The sequence below is a fragment of the Bolinopsis microptera genome, chromosome 8 (genome assembly GCF_026151205.1).
Source record: "Bolinopsis microptera isolate Bmic1 chromosome 8, MBARI_Bmic_1.0, whole genome shotgun sequence".
Lineage (NCBI taxonomy): Eukaryota > Metazoa > Ctenophora > Tentaculata > Lobata > Bolinopsidae > Bolinopsis > Bolinopsis microptera.
The window spans coordinates 1,798,930-1,805,664 of NC_087079.1; the positions used below are offsets into that span (position 1 = coordinate 1,798,930).

General features: G+C 38.5%; 1 long non-coding RNA gene across 1 annotated transcript; it reads right to left on the reverse strand.

Annotated features, from left to right (window-relative positions):
• Positions 1-3,874: 3,874 nt before the first annotated feature.
• On the reverse strand, positions 3,875-5,950 carry LOC134819741 (uncharacterized). The gene is made up of 3 exons (XR_010160794.1): positions 4,433-5,950; positions 4,145-4,283; positions 3,875-3,972 (listed from the first exon to the last, which is right to left on the reverse strand). It is a non-coding gene; the product is annotated as an uncharacterized LOC134819741 (long non-coding RNA).
• Positions 5,951-6,735: the final 785 nt, after the last annotated feature.

Genomic DNA, 6,735 nt, shown 5'->3' on the forward strand with positions numbered 1-6,735 from the left:
CGCGAGAACGGCAGAGAGGGTGGCATAAAACGGAATACACGGCCACAGAAAAGACACATAAACTAAACCGTGCGCGGTAAGTTAGCCAGTGTCTGAGAGCTGGTGTTGCCCGGTAGGAGGCATCCAAAAGAGGTGCCGTGGTGAACTGTGGAGGCAAAGTTCGAATGCAAGGCGAAGCAACTGAAACTGATGATGAAGAGGTAGACTGAACGAGAAGTAAAGAAAAAGGAAAAGGAAGGATCCAGCTGAGGTCTGGCTCATGTCAGGAAGTGATGAAAAGCTCACAGACAAAATCATCCGTGGCTGTCTACCCCGTACGTAGGCAGATAAAAAACACTGTACTCAAACATTTTTGTATTTTATTTGGCAAAACTGACAATTGAATTGGCTTACTGACATGAGCCGCGCTCAGCCTGTCATTCCGCCTAATCTCTATTCACTATTCCGCCAAATCTCTATTCTGTATTTAACGGGTGATACTCGTAAAATATCTGTTCCATACTCGGCGCGCGTCCTGGTAGGTTGTAAACCTACAATTCTGTATTCATATATGATTAATTTGACTTTTCTTGACTTGTGAAACAAGCGCGCCCGAAGTGGCGCGAAAGCACATGGTTAGGTTGATTAACGATGTCAATCCGTCGAGATCGTTGCTCTGCGAAGCAGAGCAACGATCGTCGACGTTCGATGCGTTCGATGCGAAGCAAGAATGCTAGTTTGCGCGGCGCGTCGAAGCGGCGAAGTCCTCCAAATGGTTAGGTGGAATACATTGCACACACTTTATATTTAATATATTATTAATATAACGTAACTGTTGGGCCGGGTTCACTTAACTTACAAATGCATTGCTTGGTGTTATATATTGCATTAATTTGATTAATTCTTGATTGACGATCTCAATCCGTCGAGATCGTTGCTTTGCGAAGAAAAGCAACGATCGACGACGAATGCGAAGCAAGAATGCTAGTTCGCGCGGCACGTCGAAGCAGTGAAGTCCTCCAAGATTAATTCACGTTGATTGACGATTGTCAATCCGTCGAGATCGTTGCTCTGCAAAGCAGAGCAACGATCGACGACGAAGCAAGAATGCTAGTTCGCGCGGCGTGTCGAAGCGACGAAGTCCTCCAAAATTCACGATGTCAATCCTTCGCATCTCGCCGATGTGCATACGAGAAAATGCGCGGCGTGGCCTAGTAGTGCATCGCGCTACAATAATTAGTTAGATATGTTTAATGTTGACAGTTTAGTTGGAATACTTCGCTGCTTCGCGACGCCAGACGCGCCGCGCGAACTTTCATTTTTGTTTCGCATCGAAGATCGTTCACACATCGTTCGAAAATTGATCGTAGATCGTTCGCAGATCGTTGCTCAATCAAAATAGACAAAAATGTGATCGACTAATAAGTGGTGCACAAAGGAAGGACGCACGTTATATTATATATCTCCGCCAAAAGCACATCCAATTTGAAATGTATGAAATGAAATATTTTATGCAGTAAGATGCCGTTCTTGAACCAAAATTGAACGGGAAATCGTTTAAAATCACTTTTGAGGCACATCGACAAAAGCTTCTTACGCTATTGTGCTTTTTATGAAGAAATACTTCAGTAGCGTGTTTGAGCTTGTTATTCTCTATCAAAAGTATTCCAAGTAATTTGTATAAGTGCACATATTGACTCTGAATACATGCAAAATAATTTACCTTGATTAATGAAGGTTGAAAGAAGTTAAAGCAATGCGCGCAATTTGGGGAGTGTGCTTTTGGCGGAGATATAAACTGAGTCCAAAGGGAATGGCGTATTCAAGGATACAAGGATACAAGGATATATACAAAAGTGATTACTCAATAACTTGATTGAGTACACAATATAATAGTTGTACTTCTCTTTATTAAATAAAGTTACACAAATTTAATTATTTATAAATGTGTAGGGATGATTTAAAAATGTTATATAATACTAGTTTGTATGGTTCAATTTTATTTAAGGTCCTATAACATTGAGTGAAATCTGGGCTCTTATAATAGGCTGTATATTGTTCGTTCAAATAGAGAATTGAATGAATTGCTCTTGCATGCTGTGACAGTAAAGTTGGTAGGATCTATTAATACGTGATTTTCGTCCTCAATAAAATTTAAATTTTGTTTTACTTAAATTTTGTTTAACTTAATAGGCTTTTGGGTTTTTAGAATCTAATAACCTTACCAGAAAGTGTCTGAATTAACTTGAAGAGTTCAATAAAACATAATGTTTTAAATGTGAAAATAAAAGTAAAAATATTTTAATAACAATTAAAAAAACCTGAAAAATCTTTAAAATTAGCTGATTTTAGCGTAAAATTGCCCTAAAATTAATTTTTGGGATTTTTTCTTGGGGGGGGGGGGGGGGGGGGGGGGGGGGGGGGGGCGTGTGCACCCCCCGCATGCCCCTCCTGTAGAGCCATGCCTGAGAGTAACGAGCAATATACTGGCATTGCTTTAACCAGACTCCTGCAGCAGCACGTGTCGAAACTTCTACTGAAACTTTTTAATGCTAAATAAAAACGCTTTTAAGCCAACTCTTCTGCAAAAGCATTGTTTCTTGAACATGTAATGTGATTTCATCAATGGGATATGGATGTTGGTCATGATCACGAAATTAATATCCTTATTTAGTTAGAGTACTCAGGGATTCGTTGAATAAGAGTGGTGTACCCTTTCACTTCCCACAAACCAGTAAACGACCGAGGGTAGGATTTGGCCGGGGCCGGGGCCGGGAATGTCCAAATTTTGCCGGGGCCGGGAATTGGCCGTTCTGGAATTTGGCCGGGGCCGGGGCCGTGAATTTAATAAATCCACGGCCAAGTTAGAACTTTTCAGGACTTAGGATCTGAACTTATTTTTACATGACAATATAATGTTCGTATCAATTGAACAGTTTAGAAGGTAATTAGATTTCATATATATTTTGGTAAAATAATTTTGTTCAGCTGAAACAGTAAATAAAAGTTGGCACTCTGGACATCATCCTTTCAAAATTGAAAATCCATTTTAAGATTTATATGAAAGTTTTAGGCCGATTTCGATCAAAAATTCCCGGCCAAATTCCCGGCAAAAATTGAAAATCGGCCGGGGCCGGGGCCGGGAAGAAATAGCTCCCCCGGCGCCGGGATTTCACGGCGCCGGGAATCCCGGTCGATTACTGCCACAAACTCTATTGTTATGAAGTAGACCGGCTATCTAAACAGTTAATGAGTTTCAGCAATATTTTTGTTGTTGTTGTCGATGGTATCTGTTTGGTATTGCAGTATGTTTTGTCGAAGAGTTAGACCATCTAAATATTTTAGACTACCAACTAGTAAAGAAGAAACATATAATGTAGTTTATTAAAGTTAGTTATGCAGATATTAGCTCTAAGAATAGGACTTAAATTCTACCATGAAAAAATTCCTTTTATGGTTTAAGATATTCTCAGATAAACTTTCTTAATATTTCCACTACATGTGTCAAACTGCATATAATTATAAAGAGCTCAAATATTAGCATATTTTTTCAAAGAAATTTTCAATAAACAACGAGACATTTAAGGTTTATTGAAGAATTTAACTTTTCGGTTGAACTACAATTTTAAAACATTATCAGTTTTCCCCAGTTCATGCCAAAGGTAAATGAAGAAAATGAAAAGGAAGCAGTCAAGAAGAAGGAACTGGGAAATGAAGCTTTTAAAAGACAAATGTTCATTGACGCTTTGGGTCTGTACAAGGAAGCTATAGAGCTTGATCCTACAAAAATTTCCTTCTACAACAATGTGGCAGGTGCTTCGATTTTTTATTATTTTTATCAATACTGGCCACCTAGCCTTTGGAACTGGTAAACTGAACTCGTTTGGTGAGCTGATGCCGGGTCAACGGTTCTGGGCCGCTACAATGGAGGACATCAAGCCTGAGTGGTGCTGTGGCTACAACAACATCGTAGTATCTTGTGGTATCAACAATCTGAAAAAGAATGATGTGAGAAGTCAGGAGGACATTGATCGACTGTTCCTGCAGTATAAGTTGAAAATTAACGAAATTAGACAGTTCAATAGTAGTACTAATATTTTCATTGTTCCTATACTGCCTACTAAGTCTAACGAGCTTAATAAGAAAGCTTTGTATTTTAACTCACGTATATTCCGTGATTTGGATCAGCCTGGTTTGGGTGTATCACATGTCCGCGGTCTCGATGACTTCTTAGATCGCAACATGTTGCTGTCTGAGAGGCTGTCGAAGAAACTTGATAACCGCGGTAGACTTGATTTGTTGCACTTAAATGAGGTTGGTGTTAAACGATTTGCAGCTATTATTAAGAAAGCTATATTCAACAGGTTAAATAGAGGAGCTGAAAAGAGAAGGAGGACCCGAACCCCTAGCAGAACACAGAACGTGCTAACATCATCGCAAGTTGCAAGCTTACCTAGTCCTGATGGTCGTCAGGTATGATCAACAAAATTTTGAGAGAAAACTGTAACCATTGCCTGAAAAACGTTTACATAGGTCAGCCGATGTTTGAGTGCAGTAGATGTAATTGTATTGCCCACTCAAAGTGTTTTTCGCAATCAAAAGCACAAATTATTAATGACAACTTCTACTGCTTTTCGTGCAAAGATAAAATAGTACACAAGTATAATCCCTTCAAACACTTTGTAGATGACACAACCTCACCAGATGCACATGACGAAACATATAAAATATCCTCAATCTTAGACAAATGCCAAGCTTATTCTGCTAATGAAATCAACTCATCGCATGGAGAAAATCTTAAAAAGTTTTCCAGCTCCTACTTTCTTAACATTGATGGCAATAAAAGCAATTTTGATAGTCTATTAACTGAACTGCACCGCATTAACCAAAACTTCACCGTAATAGGTTTATCAGAAACTAACATAGGTCCTGATGAAAGCACCGTGTATTCAATTCCTAACTACAATAGTTTTTACCAGAATACTGTAGGTAATAAATCCAAAGGAACTGGTGTAGCATTATATGTTCAAGATAGACTTAGCAGTATTGTGAACGAACTTGCGTCAGACGTTACCGAGAATTTAGAATCACTATTCGTAACTAGTCGTAAAAACTCAGAAGAAGTAACTTTTGGGGTTATTTACCGACCACCCAGCGGTAATTTTGCAAGCTTCCTGACAGAACTATCTAGAATACTCCAGATATTGCCTAAAAAATCTGCGTATATAATGGGAGATTTTAACGTCAACCTCCATGTTAATAGTAAAGAAGTTAGCAATCTCGAGGAGATAATGTTTAGTGCCGGTTTCTCGCCTCTTATATCAACACACACGCACGAGAAACCGGGATGTAATCAAACGTGTATTGACAACATTTACACAAATGATATAAACAAGGTTGTTGCCTCAGGTACAGTATCTGACAGAATCTCGCATCATCTGCCAGTTTTTCATATTTTTGAAGACCTAGCTGTAACTAACTCTGAACCTCAAGTTAAACATACCCAATATTATGATTACAGTGAATCCAACGTTCGAGTCCTTGTTTCATCCTTAAACCAACATTTCTCTGAGCACCCACCAAAAAACTTTATTGAATTTCACGACACATTCAAAACGAATCTAGACAAATCATGTAAACTCAGTAAACCTAAAGTCTCCAAAAGAACGCCAATGACAAATCCGTGGATAACAGGAGGATTAATCGCGTCTATAAATAAAAAACATGAGCTGCACGACCACTGGCATAAAGCGAAGAGAGAAAAATGTTTGCATAATCCAGGTAAACTTTGTCGTGAGATCAAGGAAGCCTGTCACTGCAATCCTTGTAATGATGCCAGGGAAAAGCATGCTAATTTTACTGACAAACGTAGGAGAGTTAAACACGTAATAAGACTAGCTCAACGCCTCTACACGTGCAACAAAATTGAGGAGTGTCAGGGTGACAGTAAAAAAACCTGGCAGTTAATTAATAAAGTGCGAGGAAAGCTAAATAAGCAAATGAAACCGTCATTCATGATAAACAATGAGCGTGTCATTTGTCGACGAGTTATTGCTCATGAATTTAACAAGTACTTTGTGTCAATCGCCTCCAATCTGAACGAGGTCTATGAGAGGAGGATTGATGAAGATCCTATAATTGCTAAATCATTCACTGACTACTTGCCACAGTCCTGTCCGTCAAGTATTTATCTTGCTGAATGTACAAGCTCTGAAATAATACAAATTATAAGTGAATTTAATAACGGTAAAGCTAGCGACATACCGGCACATGTAATGAAGCAGTGTAGTCAAACTATATCAGAACATCTTGCCAGAATTTATAACAACTGCATGAATGAAGGTGTCTTCCCTGATCAACTGAAAACGGGTAAGATAACCCCGATATATAAAAAAGAAGATGAGGAATTACTAGAGAATTACAGGCCAGTATCAACATTACCAGTATTTGGTAAAATATTTGAAAAAATTATTTACAGTAGATTATACAACTTTTTCTTATCTCGAGGAATAATATTCGAAAATCAGTTCGGCTTTAGAAAAAACCACTCGACAAGTCATGCTCTTAACTACTCCGTAAATCACGTCGAAGAAAAACGGAATAATAAAAACCACGTATTAGGAATATTTATCGATCTCTCTAAAGCATTTGATACCTTACCATTTGATATGCTACTTAAGAAACTTAGTAATTACGGAGTTAGAGGAAACGCACTAAAGCTGCTCTCCAGCTATCTAAATAATAGATACCAGTATG